The 18,415-nt window shown below is 26.0% G+C and overlaps 1 protein-coding gene across 2 annotated transcripts in view; it reads right to left on the reverse strand.

Moving 5' to 3' along the window:
• The window catches only part of LOC112598669 (discoidin domain-containing receptor 2-like), a 258,298-nt gene that overhangs the window by 94,291 nt on the left and 145,592 nt on the right, over nt 1-18,415 (reverse strand). The gene's annotated exons all lie outside the window — the stretch shown is intronic.

An 18,415-nucleotide genomic window follows, 5' to 3' on the forward strand; every position in this document is an offset into this window, starting at 1 on the left:
ACCGTTTTACAAATAAAAATTTAAATTAATTTCTAACAAATTATACAACTACCGAGAACCGTGATACATTTAAAGTGTATAGCGTATACGTCTGTAGTGTATAGTATAATATACAAAGTTAGAAGTTTACACAGATCGCAGAAACGATACCCTAATTTTGAAATTACGTTTTTTTTTTTCATAAATACGAAGTTTGCAGTATACCTATACAATGACAATGCATTGAATACAGATTTATAACGGGTAAACATTAAAAAAATATTCATATACCTACTTACTTACAATTTTTGGGTTTTTATTTCTTTATTTTTAACTATATAGAGTATGTTATACATCAATAACAAACAAAAAATAAAAATAATTAAAAAAGACGAGTATGAACAATAAATAGTAGACTGTACTTTACGAAACGAAAGGGATTCAATTCCAATATCGGTTTAATAGACGAAACACTCGGAAAAGCACGTGCCGAGGCTTCGTGTAGTATTGACACAAAGTACTGCGTGCAACAACCAATGCGTATTTTTATTTATTTATTATTTATTTTTTTTTTTTTAGGTCGTGATAGCAAAGCAATTATATTCTGTGTATTTTTAATTAAAACGAATAACGCATTTGTAGCGACCGGGCAATTCGGTCTACTATACGTATTTTTATTTTACCAATTTTCATTCCAATTTATTTATTTTTTCTTGTTTTTATTTTCTACACTCTACAATTGATAACCAACATAATAATTTATTCATTTATGGAGACTTTTAATTAATTCTACCCCCCCCCCCCCATCACACACATATGTTAGTCGTTAACCAAAGTTCGAACAACGAAGTCACAAAATTCCTAATGACCACGATGTCCATAATTATGAAAAAAATAATATATGTTCTTTATTATCATACTTAGAACGGATAAACGAGTATTATTGTGATGGTTTATTTCTCTACGCACGAAATAATATTTGTTTGTATGAAATGCGTTGATAAAATTTAATAGTAATTAAATGTTATTATTTGTTACAATATGTGTATTATTAATTGATATTTTTTAGTTATTTTTCATCAAAGTGTATGATATTATTCGGTTGTAACTTTTTTACTATACACTCGTGTGAATTGAAGTTAATTTGAGCCAATACATATTAACAAATAGGTATCGTTTAATATTATTTAAAACAAACGTTTGGCGTTGATTAATGATCAAATAACGAATTGTATTTGTACATAATATACATATTTATTTGTACATTATATTTATCTATTATAAATTACTTATAATATAAAGTGACTAAAAAAAATCGTTTGCAATTAATATAAAGGCTGTAATAATATCAAATCCAAATATCGAAATTTACAATAAACACGAATTTGAACGTATCTAGATATAATATCGATATAAAAGAATATTAAAAAATATTTTAGTATTTATTATAATAAGCCCATGATCATAGTATTGTTATATTTTAATCTATTCGTTTGTTCTTGACAGACGTTAAAAATTAATTGCGTGATACTTTGCAGTTTGTTTGACACATTATACTATTGTATTTAGCGTTATTTTGACTTCTTACAAAAGTGCAGAATATTATACGACACAATCTACCATACCATACTCGTACAATATAATTTAAGTATATTTAAATATTTACATAACTGTATTTGCGTTTTGCACGTGAACATATATATTCGAAACTCTTGTAAGATTTAAGATACCTATACCTACCAGCGAATACAATTAAAATATGTCTAAGTCGTTGTATGTATGTTATTAATAAAGACAAACAATATAATTTCTCTTGGAAGCAATAATAATTATAAGAGAAACATAAATAAACTATATAGTACTTAGCTGTATGGTGTTTATTAATATTTTACAATGCTCGTTCACATATTTACAGAATCGTTTATAGTGTAAACAATAATATTGTTACCTAAGAGTACTTACCTAGTTACCTATAGCACCTATCTACGTATAAAAATGACATAAAGATAATTCAACATTTTAATTGAAAACGATTTCGGTAAATAAATCGAAACTGTTATTGTTGATTTAAAGCTACAATAGATATAGTCACCGTTCGGCTGTTACCCATTTAGAAATTATAGAAAAACTAAAAGTAACATCGTGAAATAAATTATTATGAACCTTGATTAAAGAATTATCTCTCGTGTGCACTCGAAAAGTTTAAGCCATACAGCACGTCCATGAAATAATACCACTCATATCATAAAAGTTTTGTGTGTACATATTATTATACCAAACGGTCAACTGATAATATTGTTTAAGTAATACGTATATAGGTACGTAAAAAGGTTTATTATGCTTCATGGCGTAGACTCATACTTATAGTTTAAAATACATAAATATATTTATACAAACAAACAAAAAAACCATAGAAATAACAGTTATTTAAAAATAAAATAAAAAGCGTTTAAACGTTTTAATGCACTAATAAATCTACTTGTTTTTGTTGTATTTTATAGTTTTATTATTCTCGGGGTTATGTTAGGTTAATATAATTAAATTTCATTGATTTAAATTCAAAGTTTTATTTTCATAAACCACATAAAAATTTTAGACACAAAAAGTATGTATTCTGTTTTTAAATGTATTGTAACTACCTACGACCTATATATTTTTATAGTGCGTTGGAGACATATCGTAATTGTATACTTCAATATCAGCTTATAGTGTTATTTTAAACATTTGTAATAACTGTGTGTTTGTATCATCTATTGTAGTCATATTATAATACAATAGACATACCTTAATACCTTATACATATAGACCATAGTTATACAATGCGCAGATTTAATTATAATGGATTTTAATACATTTTATAAACATAATGTATTTTAGTAAATAATTTAACTCTCGGTATGGGAGAAGATTAAAAAGTCGGTTTATTTGAACACAAAATACTAATTATATGACATCGCTCCATTCAAATGATTGTTTAGAATTACCTGAAAAAAATTTAACCATTTTCCCTAATTCAAATTTACGAAATTAAATAAGAAAATCTATTTTAATTTGGTTTCACATACTTATAATATTTATATATTTTCAAAAACGCACTAAAGGTACTATGACATACTCGTATAGGTTATAATATAATCAATTACCGTGGTAGGTAGTGCTTATAAGATACTTGAATTAAGTTACAGGTTCGATTAGGTTTATAATAAATTACTTATTTTACTCGTTATTAAATATCAATATACTATATTATAATAACGATGTATTTCAAAACATTGTACAAGCCTGATTTAAAGTATTAATAAGTTTCTGGTTGATTACTCAAAGATACAATATCTTAGCTATGCCTATACTATTATACGTAATATACAATTTTATGTGCGGTATAATGTTTTCACAAAGTACTATATTATATTATACTAATTTAACTATATTATAGGATATCACTTATTTACAGACAGAATAAAATAACCTTAAAAATACAGATTTTTGTATGGTCATTTATTTACGCAATATTTAGAAGGTTATATTCTTGTATGAAATTACAAAACAGCGAATATTTCTGGACATGCATTAGTATTTTATGTGTGGTAAAACAAACAGATTAACTGTTTATGTACATGACCAATACGGGCAAAAAAGTTTTACGTGTCTATAGTTTTAATATCATAAATTCAAATTTGAATTTAGCGCAATTTCGACCTGTGGACGTTAATCGATACAATATATTAGTTTTTAAAGTCATTACGGAGTTTTGGTTATCGATTCATGAGGATTCTCCGTATGGAACTATTTGAGCTATTTTTTTCTGTCTCGATAAATGTTCTGTTGAAATATCGAGTAAAAAATGAATGAAAATAAATTACACATGAAAATAACTAATTCAACAAAAAGTGTGCTGCACTCGGAATACAAAAAAAAAAAAAATTAGATATTTATCACCAAATTTTTAGGTGGTAAATTAGGTTTTAAAATATTATAATAATATGACGTAATATACGTGTAGCTTTGAAATGTTTATATTTTATTAATTAAACTTGACAACTGTCTAGTATAATTTGCATCACCGTCAACTTCAACTGTACAAATTTAATATTAAATTATTATTATTAAAGAACTGTACATTATTACTGCGCAAATAAGCAAATATGGCCGAAGATTTTAGTATATTTGGTATATTTTATGTTTTTGTGTATATTACAACGCTCGTAAATTAAATCGAAAACAAAGTATGCGTCACATACACACACACACATTCACATACGCGTGCGTAAATACTCGTATATGTATATACGCTATAATACGATTCGTTAGAAAAACAAAAAGGTATAGTAGTGCAAAGGGGATACTGCTGCAGCTATGTTTTGGGTGAGGGAGGGGGTGCAATTTTATTATTTTAATATTTATACACATCCAAAGGTATACGCACTACGCCGGCGATCCGACAGATGATACGAGTGGTTTGCCGCTGTTAATTGTACTTTGTTAAAACCGTTCGTTGCTGTATAACGGCGTTCCGGCTGTTTGTTCTATCGGTATAAATGGTATATAATATAATAATAATGATAATAATAATAATAATATATGTATGTATATGTACCTCCGACGATAAATCAATTTTGAGCTTTTTATTTTTTTTTCATCCCCTCCCGCCACAAAACCCCTAGGTTTTCCGTAAATTCAACACTGCTTCTCCGGCCACTACTCGCCCGTCGTTGATTACTGTACAGTGTACACACCGTATCAGAATCGTTTCGCGAATTATTGTTTTCGAATTTATTACGCCCGTCACGCTCGCGGCACATAACGCCGCTGCTATATTGAATCGATGTCTCGACCCTTATCGGAAACGATTAAAAAAAAAAAAAAAAATTAAAAAAAAAAAAAAAAAAACAAAAATAAATATTTTGTATTTAATGAATAAAATCAAACCATTTTTTCATGCAGTTGAAAGATATTTTTGTTTTAAAATCGCATTATTCTGTTACAAGAAACAATCGGCATAATACATGTAACGAATGATAACAATAATATGATAATAATAATAGTAATAATGGTAATGGGGAAAAAGCTGCAAAATATACATTATTGTATACGTGTATAACGGTCGCGCGTTAAGCGCACCCACGTCTGCGTCGTAATAATATACGACGTATATAAATGCACATAACAAAAAAAAGCATGTATAATTTATTTTTCCCCTAAAAAATTATCTGTATAGTTTTTTCCTCGTAAGTAAACTCATAGTGGTCTCGGTAATGTGCAAAAACACACTTTTTTCACACCACCGCATGGTTGATTTATTCGTTAACGTGTGGTCAACATCACAACGCACCGTTGTATAATAAATTATTTTATTATTATTATTATTAAACATATGGGGCATAATATAGGAAACTCCAAACACCTACACCTTTTTGTACGAGATGGTGGTCGCTTATTTGAATCAATCGTCCCGGAGCGGTATCCCGCCGATAAATGTCTGAAAAATCCCAGTCCCTCATGTGCGGATACGTAAATATAATATATATACTGATTTTCCAGGACATCCTTTAAGTGGACTCTTTAATCTTTATTCTTTACTGACAAAAATTCTATTTCGATCCAAGCGGTTGATAAAATTAAGAATAAGTAGTTAAAGTAATCGGATTTCGATTCTTCTTGAAAAAAAAAACTAAGATTAGGCTTAAAATCAGTTATACGTATTCCTATATAGTACACACTCGTAGAGAAAAACATTCCTTAGGACTTTGAACGAAAAAAGAAGCTTTACTTAAAATTAGATGTAATGCTTTTATTGAGTAAAATTTTGAATTATATCTTCTTCTAAATCTGTTTGTATTTGTATAATTATTATAAATTATTTAATTAAAATATAGTACGCATTTAATATAGAATATTCGTCTAAAATAATTATTGAATTTGTAAAAATTTTGCGAATAACATAATTAAGATACTACATTGCTTTTACTTTTTCAATATGTTTTATGTCTTACATATTAAATTAGTTTGAAGAAAGGTTTATATAATTTATAAGATTGCTCATATCTATGTTTATCCCAAATGTATTACCTGAGTACCTAGTTTAATTCGTTCAATCAGATTTAAATAATTCATAGGATATTTTTAAATATGTCATAATATTTATTTAATAATAATTTCTATTTTAATCATACCTACTTCATATATTATTTTAAAAAAATATTTAAAAAAAAGTTACCAAATAAATTTTAACTGCAACTTATCATTATCAAACTTCATCATGTTTTATTATTAAAATTTTTTTCCAAATATTTGTTTAGTAAATATATTAGGTATTCAGAAACATCTCCCTCGTTGTTAATTTTGCAATAGCAATATAAAATGTAATGTTTATTTTTATTATTAATATTTTGAAGTGTTTACGTTTATAATATATATTATATGAGCATCAATCAAAAATTCTTTAAACTAAAGTTAAAAATCAAACGGCACATTTCAGGTTTATTAACAAAATTTTGAGAAGATAAACACTGAACCTTTGATCATATACTAAATTTATAAAAATAAACATTTTTTATTTAAGCTTTAATCATATTAGCTTTACAATCAAAGCTTTGCTTAACTTTGCAGAAACAAAATATGTTATTCAGAAGTCTAGTAACAGTAATATCACGAAATCACATCTAAGGTTTGTTCATAAATAAAATATATACTTATTATTTTCCTGGAAAAGTATAAAATTATACTTCACGAACAATATAGATTTAGAAGAATTGTAGAAATAGAAATGCCTAATTGATGTAACTAGCTTTATGCATTTTAAAAGTGATAGTAAAAAAAATTAATTTTATTCTCAAACAAAGAAAAGGAATTTAACTCAAGAAGTAGAAAATTATAACTACACAATTTAAAAACATTAGATTTTAATATTATTACATTAAATTGATTTACTAGTCAACTGAATAATAAATAACAATTAACCACCTATTAAGTCTCATTATAGTAATTATTGTTATGTCAAAGATTATAGAGTCACACAAATACTGCAATAGGCCCTATGCTATTCTTAATTTATATTAACTCAATACCAACACTGTTATTAAAATGTATATCATTCATGTTTTCTGATGACACAGCGCGCTAGCATAATATGTCGAATAACAGTCATGAAAAATTAAAACAATTGTCAAAGGTGACTTACGTTATATCTATGATTGGATAGAAAAAAGTCTGTTAAAATTTAACATAAATAAATTATTCTGTATGCCTATAGCCATAAGTCAATACTCGATAACAGCTCCTTGATGGATATAACTTCATAATACATAAATGTAACACTAATCTGATCAGTTGCAACTGTAAATTAATTATAATGGCATAATTTTATTGTTAAATATTTAGGAAAAACCATAGATTTTTATCTCAAATGGTTAGACCGTATACAGAAAATTAAAAACTAAATTAAAAGTTTAACCACTTTATTTTACGGAATTCGTTATCCAAATAAAATTGTTTTAAGACAAGTTTATATGGCGTTATATAATTTCATCCCATCATTTTCATCATACGGTATAACATGCTGCAAATAGAACATACATAAATACAGTACATACTAACTAAAAAAATATAGTAAAATCAGATTGTTCCCTTCCGTCAATATACACTTCAGCCCATACAAATATAATGTCTAACTATAACTTATACGTTGAACAAATTTTTATAAAACTCATACAAATGACCATACTCACTGATATAGAAATAATAGATAGAAGAACAGAAAAGTACATAAAATCACATTACACAGTTTTATAATATAATGCAAGAAGTTCCTCCGACTAGATGGTAAACAATTTAGATAATGATGAAAAGAGCCAAATAAAATTTTTATGTAAAATTCAATCTCACAAAACTAATGATATAATTAATAAAATAGTTGATCAAGTCTTGATAAGAATGTATATTATAAAAGTCGATACCTATGTGTGAAAATAAATATTTAAGAAAACTTTGGTATTAATATTAGTAATATAATTTAATCAATACCTACTGTTGTATACCTATTAATCTAGGAACTTTGTTATAAGTTAACTCTGATACGAGCTTGATTCAGTCAGTATACGTATCAGCTCTTATTATTTTTATTACTATTATTATTATTATTATTATTATATTAAAATTGAATAACCTGAAATAAATTAAAAAAAAAAAAAATTTAATTAAACATTTGTTAAGACTTTTTTCTTTAAAGTGCGCAAATCCTTTGATAATTTAATATTGTGCCCCGCAATGGTTTTCTTAGAGTTATGAACGATTCAGTTTGATAGGGTGTTCTAAAAGTAAAATACTAATGCAACTTTACCTTGGCTCTAAACTTTATTAATAAAAAAAAATACATTACTTTTAATATTATTTCTTGTTTAACACGGCGATAATAATAAAATAAGTGAACTCTCAGAAGCTGCCCACTGTAGTGTCAATCGCGAACGTCCCAGTTTACAAACAAAATCAACAAAGGGATTAGAATATCACTTTTTATGCTGTTAAATTTCGGGTAAAATATACAATTTAAATTGGATACCTACCTATATTCACGTACGTCGGTACACTAGTTATTTGAAACATTTAAATTATTCTACATGAATGAACGGACTATAGTTCCCGTACAAATAAATTCGTCGAACAATTAATAATTTAATACAGAGGAATTGAGCGATTCTGTTGTTTGACTATGTAATGTTATATTATCTGGTAAAATTATAACTATACCTACGATTTTCGTACATTAGTGAAACGTTATTTTCATTAACAAAGTGATTATTTTATCAAATACTCATTATTTTAAAATATATTTTTTTCGCTTTATTTCCAGTTGAAATTAAACAACAATTTTTTCATAAAAAATTTTTTATTCTTATATTTTTAAGATTTTTACTTTTTGAAATAGCAACATATAGTTTTAATTTCATATTCTAAAACAGAATATTTTTTTAGAGTATTTCGATACATAAAAAATCGAAATTTAGACGAGTGGTTTATAAATTATAATTATTTAAAGTTTTAATGAGCGGAAAGGAAAGGTACGTGGATAACCCACAAAATATTGGTCTACTACTCGGCTTACCTAAACTTTAAATACTTATAACTCATAATCTACTTGTCTAAAATTCGATTTTTATGTATTGAAATACTTTAAAAAAATATTCTGCTGTAGAATAAGAAATTAAAAATGTATGTTACCATTCAAAAAATTTAAAAACCTTAAAAAAATATAACAATAAAAATATTGAAAAAATTTAAAAAAAAAAATGTGTTTATTTATCTCAACGTTAATATATTTTGAAGCAATGACTATTATACAGTAAATAGATCACTCTGTAAATGTTCTTGTGAGATTCATTAAACACCACAAATCCGCGATAGTAGAATTACTCGTATTATAAGTATGGAAGAAATGATCAATGATTATAAGCCCATAAGGATTCGATAAATGATTATAAATAGAACTCGTTTAAAGATGCACTTACAAATATATCCCTTTGTTTTAGATTCTGAGCGAAGCGATGAATGTATTTATATTACAATGGCGCGTGTTCTTTTTCTTTGTGTTGTTTATCATCAACTTTTGGAACAATAAAATGTTTAGATCTTCAACTTAAATATATTTTCTGGCAGGAAAGTAAATCTAACTAGTTCTTTGGAAAGTCAAAAGTTAAAATACTTTACCAGTATTTTTCTTAATAATTAAATAAAACAAAAATCATTTAAAGAAAAACGGAAACTTTTAAAATCAGTTATTGACAAAATCGATCTTCTTACTTTATTGTAAGTCCAAAACTAGCAACTGTAGATATCATTTTCATAAAATGTGTTTATTAGAATTTCCAATACATGACATAGTTTTTAAACTATTTTGAATTTGATTTATACTTTTAATAGACAAGTGAAATTTTCAATTATTTTCGACCATTATCAAAAAAAATATTTGGTTGGTCAAAAATCTCAAAATGTCAATCAAGGTCCATTATAAATAGTTTATTCTGAAACCAAAAAAATATCATTCGTGAGGAAGATTTAACATTAATAATATAATAATATTTTCAAACAACTTTGACTAATTTTTAAGCTGTTGCCTCTTTTTACCACGAACCTATCCACATCGTTCTATAGCGTAAGTCGATATTGACTCAAAAACTTGAACAATAATACATCTTATAAATATATATTATTATAATTGTTGAATATTATAAGTATTAAATTAGTAAAAAATTATAATAAATACAATGTTTTCCACAAAACTACATTCAATGTATCATAATACTAATAATAGTACAATAAATTACTTTAATATTAATATCATAAAATATACTTAATAATATATTAGGCTGACAGACCATCTTTACTTAGATTCGTTTTTCATACGTAATGATTTATCTTTGAATTGAAATTTAACACATACAATATTACAGTGTCTTACTCAGTTGCTAAATACACAGGCACCTGCCATAAAGTATAGAACAATTACCTACTTTCTACATTTTTTTCAACAATTTTTTGTTGTTGTTCACTTATTTACACTTAGCTAAAATATTGACAAAAATAGAAAAATACTTAACTATTTTCTATTTAATAGACAAGGCAACTTGAAACTTTATAAAAACTACACATAAAAATGTTAATGCTTTTGGAAAATTCTTCTTCACTTAATTTTAATTTTAAACATATTAGTGATATTTAGCATATACATTTTTTAGCAAAATGAAATTACCCTATAATATTCCATATTATTATGAAACATGTAACAACATTTTAAGTATACTTTATAAAAAATAAATAAATGTATTACACGCATAGTGATGTTCGAGTGGCGCATGGCGTTTGTTTTACATTTAACTCTTACCATAAGGCATAATAATTAATGATTTAATAAAGTTTTATTATTTTAACAGTACCTACTTATAGTTGTCAGCAAATTTTTTTAACGTTCAACTCGTTTAAGAAAAGTATGCAAAGTCAGTCGAAAAATTACCTTCTTTACAAATATTTGTAATATTACTATTTTTTTATTAATATCGTAAAAATATAATATTCTTGCTGAACTCTACAAAAAATTTCAAGAAATTTAAATAATACGATATTATAGTCGTTGATAATAATATTGTAATTTTGAATTGGAATTCCCAACTCGGGTTAGAAAATAACGTGTTTAATGACTGACCTTTTCATAAAAAAAAATAATAATAATAGTGAGCATAAAAATATAATGGAACCGCAGTTCGATTGGTAGCGGTAATCGATTAAATTAATTCCATTTACATTTTGACAAATATTCGCTTATTCTGACCGGTCTGCATGCACCATGACAACCGTGTATATTAATAATATACATATATATGTGTGTGTGTGTGTGTGTGTGTGGTATACACTACACACGCTTATATTATATTATAGTCAAAGACTAAAGTTTGTTGAACAGGAACAAAAAAAAAAACTTGTACGCACAAATTCAGCCATGCGAGGGGAAGTTAGTGACAAAGAGGAGATCGAGGGGATTTTCGTTAAATAACAGGGACACACACTCTCACACGCATGACGTTGTTTGGTATGTTTGGCGACGGACGAAGAAGTTCGGATCGTCACCGACCTCTGTTTAACAGACCATCTATCTTTTGTGTGTGTGCACTTCATATTATATGGCTTTCTACTGACGACATTCTAAGAATGGTTTGCACTCGCTCCCCCACCCTTACCATCTAGGTCGGCGTCCTTTAAATAACGTACCACTAACCAATACACAGGCGCACGCTCAAGTGTAAACTTTTATGTGGAACTTATAACTCTTGAAAGTTTGGCACAAGGTCAAGAGAAATTTTATTTGTCCCGACAACGATGCATATCAACACAGAAACACAGACCTCTTGGTGCGAATAATAGCAAGTATAAGCATCGTGTACACATACACGCTTTATTGTGTTAATTCTCGCAGAATGGTTTTAGTAGTATTTTCCCCCCCAAATATACATCGTTTCGACCAGATGTGAGTCCAGAGATGCGAAAATACAGTGTTATTGACACGATAAATCATGTTAAATGATTACGAGTAAAGTCAGTTTTATACAATTAACTTGGGTATTTTTCTGCGAAAACACTTTTTTGCATAGTCACATTGAGTTATTGAAAATATTCAGTTAACCATAAATTGGATACAAATCGTAATTTCAAGTATGTAGAAATTGGAAAAACCCCAACAGTTTGTATAAAAAAAAAGTTGTGTTAAGTTTAAAAAAACTGAAACGATGTGATTGTCAGTAAACCTGAAATTGTACACAGATAAATAATTATTGTTATTATCAAATTTTTAAAACATTATTTTTTTTTAAATTTAGATTATTGTATGATTATTTTGAATTATATATACGAATATAAAAAAAATTCACCGTTGTCATCACTATTGTTGCTTAATACCTTCCAATGGTGAAAATTGTAACAACCAGTTAGCAAAAAAGCTAATTAAAAGCAAACAAAATATTAATAGTGAGTTGTCTACTGTGGCGTAGCTAGTGATGACTGATGAAGCTTTGAAGGTACCTCATATGGAATTTCTATATCATATTTTCAGTGCTAAATTTAGCAAGAATACAGCTGGGGATGCAATGCACCAAAGTCTCGAGAATTTTTTTTTTATACTGATAAATTTTTAAGAATATTGAATAACGGTAAATAAGTACTTTAAGAAATTATTGCACCTATTTATCATACACTGTTATAGACTAAATTTTATCCATATGTATAAATATTTTAAGTGAAGGAATATTTATTCTTTTTTAAATAATAATTGACCTTCATTTTTATTAAATGTCGAAAAGAAATTTGATTAAAGCGCTCTATATTATGACTCACAAATTGCATTTTTTTTTTTAAGAGCCCTCCGGTATTAGTTATTACATCCTGTCTATCTGAGACTTAAACTGAACACTTTATATTACTATAATATATAGGTAATACCAACCGATAATTTGCGAAGATGCGTCAAATTTGCTTTGAGTGATCGTTACCCGTTAATAAAATATACAAAAAATAATATATGGGTAAGTGTGCAATATGTAGGTAATCGTTTCTAACTAAAGATCGATTTTAAACAATACTCGCGCCGTCGCCAAACGCTTGTTGTTCCTTCTTATATACTCATGATTCCGATTTTCATGTTTCGCTTTGTGTTAAGGTGTGTACATAATTATTTTTATTTCGTTCATCCACTTTCGTAAGCAATGGTGCATCGTGTGAAATCGATTTCTCAATATTTCAGCTACCATTTATCTCGCCAGTATCAGCACTCAGTGATTTACAATACAAAAATTTTATAAAGTTGAAAATAGATGATAAAAAATCATTGTTAACAACTTATAATTAGTTTAAAGTACTAAAATAGCTAATGGAAATAAATCTGTTGTCACCAAATATGTTGTAATTGAATTGTATGCATAATGACTATTACATACTTTACTTTCACCTGTTATAGTGTCAGTGGTGCAGTCTTCTTATTGCAGTTCTATACTATGTATATAACATAACATAATTCTTATACTGTATAAGAAAATAAAATCTAAAAACGAACAAATTTTTATTTAGATACTTGGATGCTAAATGATTCGATTTATTTGTAGAATCTATCTCACAATGATTAAAAGTTACAAAATATCGTTTACATTTAATGCGTGTGCAATGCAAATTAGAAAATAAAAAATAGTATATATCTAATTAGTTATTTACTATTAAACAATTAAATATATTGTACAACATTAAATATTAAGCAATTTAAAACCAGAAAGGTTTGAATAAAAATGGGTTTTATAATTTATTAAGCTAAATGTAAAAAAAAAAACTTTAATATTATTGTTCGCTAAACCTCTATTTAAATGTTCAAGGCGAGAAAAAAATCAATATTATTTAAAAGACCACAGTAAACTAAAAGTCTACATTCCAAGTACAAAATTATGCTATGAATAAAATTAATTTTAAAAATGACATTAGATTATTTGAGAATTATTTGTTATTTTATTCATGATAATATATTAATATGTTCCATTTAAAAAAAAATTATAATTCACTGCTGGGCCATTGAATAGGTATCTACACTTTTGGAAATAAAATGTCATAATATTTTAATACAGCATTTGTATTTCTGTATGATAAATTTGTGTCATTATGGTATGAAAAAAAAATAAAGAAAAAATATATAAATTATATTGAAATTAATATACTAACTCAAGTTGTATACTATGTATACATCCAAATGGACAAAATAATTTATTAATATTTTATACAATGTTCAACAAAAGTAAAAATTTTTTAATGAAAATGTTGAATAAACCATTATTTATTCATATTATATACAATAGTTCAATTGAAAAATATAATAATGCAAATACTGAATGTTTTCCTCGACTTGAACACTGCGTAGATACATTCCTATTGCATTGTTATCGATTTGATCATCTATTTTGCATCAACGATAACTGATATACCTACTTCATCGCGATAAAAAAATGTACTGAAGTAGAGATTTTCTAAAAATGGTCTTTTATACTGTGCTGAAAATCTATATAAATCTTTAAACAAATTTAAAAACAACTAAAAGTAATTTACAAAAATACTTTTGATATCATATAGGTATACGTTATACACACATAAATTAACCATCTTAAATTTGATTGCAAAGTAAATGCTATTTGGGCAGAAAAAAAAGTAAAAAAATATTGAATTTTACATTAAAAAAAGAAAATAATAAAAATAGTGGACTTAAATAATTTTAAACTAAAGTATATACAAACTCACATTGAGTGAATTCCATCTGACCAACTGTGAGACACAATATAATATTCCTTTAACAAAGTCTTTAAAATTAATTACTGTATTTTTTTACGTAGCAGCTCTCGAATGCCATCAATTTTCTAAAAGTAGTTATCTTTTAGCATTGGAAATATTATGCCATAAAATATAACTTAAATTTTGAATTAAACGATCGGAAATCAAAATTAATTTTACAGACAAAATTAAATCAAAATTTTACATAATATAATGCAATAATTGATTGAAATTATGGTGCATTGAACACAATATGATATTATGATCGATAATATACCCAATATAATATAGTTAAAAAATTCAATTTAAATTTAAAAAATAGTTATACAATTGTTATTCAACCGTCATTGGGCGACCAAAAGTCTTTCAATATAACATGTATAAAATTTAGATACATATTTATTTTTAAAATATTATGTATAATATTAGAGATATATCTAACTTATAAAAGACTTATAATAATCATTTTAGTATATTAATGTACATATTATATAATAATTTTAATAGGTTGCCTTGCATAATAATTAATAATTATACAATATAATATAATAATATATTATAAAGTATGCACAATATCTTGTAGGTTAGATTTGATATAGGTACTCACGTTCCATAATATATATGACCAAAATGTTTAGATACGAACGTTCATACTTATTTATTAAATGAGCACTGTTATCTCCATTTTTCTTGTATACGCATCTTCGAAGAAAACCTGTTGTTTGCTTTCCACAAGTTAATTCTATACACAAAACAAATCGAGTTTGTTGACACACACCCATCCAACTATACAGCATCATCGACAGGGCAATAAACAAAGAACGAACATATCAATTGTGTTCGGTCCGGAAACACGGCCGAAGAAAGAACTAAGTCTCCAACTATTTATCAGGTTTTTTTTTTTTTCGCGATGTTTTTTTTGTCACATCAGAATATATATGAGCGGCAGAATCAGACATCGTTTCAGAAGTATTACATATTAATGGTGAATGTAGATTTTGTGCGGGTGTAACGCAGAATCAAGTTTAACGTGAAATAGGTAACTTAGAGAAAACTAAAATATCAATAAAAAAGTTTCTCTCTAAATATATAAGTATATTATATCGGTGTGTAATTATAATTTTTTGAGTTTTTTGTGCATTTTATTTTTAACTAAAATGAATCACTATAAATACTAGTGAAAATTTCTTATATTGAAACACCTACCAAAGCATTAAATATTATAACAATAAGGATTTATTTATTTTTTCATTCTAAGAAAAATAAAGGTATATATATATAATATATATTGATACGCTCGAATAAAAAGCGTAGATTGACGGTATACAAAAAATAAAAAAATATCTAATATTCTTCCTCTGAGCGTTTAAAATTCGCGGAAAGTAGTCTGATATAATAATAGCCATTAATTAATAAAATACTTATAATGTTTTATGTGAGATATATATATATATATATATATCTGAAATTTATTGCATTGTACGAATAAAATATTATATTAGGTGTTTTATATGTAAATAATTAATAACTTCATTGTAAAAGACCGCATTCATGATTCACCATTAAATAAGTAGAATGCAAAATGAATAATAATATTGTATAAAATACAAGAGTTTTGTATTATAAAAGCTCTAAAAATATGCAAATATTTACGGATGAACATATATTGATTCAATAGTAAACTTTTAAAATATCAAAAACTGATATTATAATGTGATTGTAAATAGTTAATAATAAAGTCATGGATTATTAAGTACGATTAAAAATATTAAACTATTTATTTCTACATATAATATGATATGATATAAACTCATTTTCATTATTCTTACAGTATGCACATAAAATTAAATCACCAACATATAACAATATTACAGAACGTATGTTAAACACAAATTAAACGATTATTTAGGTTATGAGCCTGTGTCTATAATTTATTATTAAATATAAACGGCTGTAATTATTCAGTTAAAGTTTCCGCCAGAAAATATAATAACAAATTTTATAAATCACGGATACAAGTTTACGTCTACTTAAGATGTACAGAACACTAAAAGATAACTACAAATTTACTGTTCAATAAAAACTAAAACTTAGAAGTACGTAGATCATGAGTTCATTACCAATACGTGTACTAAAAAAAGTTTGGACAGGAAAAATAGATAAGTACCCAAATTAAAACTAAAAACAGTTGTGTCATATGATACGTCAATCGAAAAAATAAATATTAAAAAAGAGAAATGTTCATTTACTTTCAACTTCGTATACTTATATTTTAAAACATAACTATTCAAGTGTAAATAGTATAATTATTGTAAAATCAGTAAACACACACATATGGCACATTGGCCCTTAGCCGAAATTTAAATAAAAATAAATAATACTTTTTATAGGGGCACAAAAGTAATAATCGTTTGAGCTAAAATATAAAAACTGAACTTAAAATATCATAGTAAAATTATATGTTAGCAACATAAACCGATTGAGTAGGTAAATATAACCATTAACCAGTATTACTGACATAGAGACATTGATCTAATTATAATATTCAGTATATTCCGTATTTCCGCAGTGGTGTTTATATTTGCATTTTGCACACTAAGCAAAACGCGTTTTTTCTTTGACTATGTGTTTCTCAAATAGAGGAAACGTGATTTTTTTCAATGACGAGAGTTTTATTTAAAATTGTGAAACGCATAATATATATCGTAATGTAACAGCGTAGCACTTTGTGCTTTCGTCAGCTGCGTGTTTTACAAAACTGTTTAATGTTTGGAATATATTATAATATGTTAAATCAACGTTTTCTGTGTGTAGGTAGGTCTTTCCTAGTCCCTACATGGTCTACATGTGTAATATTAAGATTATTGATACACATATTATACCAAACTATAACCTAATGATAAATATATTTTTGGTATCACTTCATCCGAGCAACGTATAACTACATCCATTGATAATAAATATTTTAAATCAAAGCTACTGCCCACATCTATGGTTTTATTAAAATATCTTTATAGTCATAAGTTTTAGGGTTATTGTCTTTTAACTTTATTATTATTTAATGCTATAATAACTTATATATTCAATAGACTAGAGTGAGTAGACTATAAAAATGTATAATAAAGTATGAATTATATATGTATATAAAATTCATAATAATATAATAATGGTGGTGTACATAAATTATTTTATCGTTGAACAACAATATCGATTTTTATCAATACAGTGGCACCTACGATCTACCTACTTATATGTACCTACATAGAATATATAACTGCAAGTATAAAATTTTAAACGTTATTTAAATATATTATATTATCGACTCAATAACACCAGTATATTAAAGTACATAATATTATAGTTTTTTCGATATAGGTAGGTACTTACTTACTTGATTTATCTCGGATTTGAAGCTTAAAAGATTCTTTTCAGTATAAAATTATTAAATTAAATACTAACTATTCGTCTAAACATAATATTAAACAAAAGTTAATAACTTAAACAAAATACAACAAGATTTATTTTATATAGGTATATACAAAACATATAAAATAACCAAATAATAAAAATAATAATTAACCAATATTATATTATA

Source organism: Melanaphis sacchari, unplaced genomic scaffold, assembly GCF_002803265.2.
Source record: "Melanaphis sacchari strain LSU unplaced genomic scaffold, SCAv2.0 Contig49_pilon_pilon, whole genome shotgun sequence".
Taxonomy (NCBI): domain Eukaryota; kingdom Metazoa; phylum Arthropoda; class Insecta; order Hemiptera; family Aphididae; genus Melanaphis; species Melanaphis sacchari.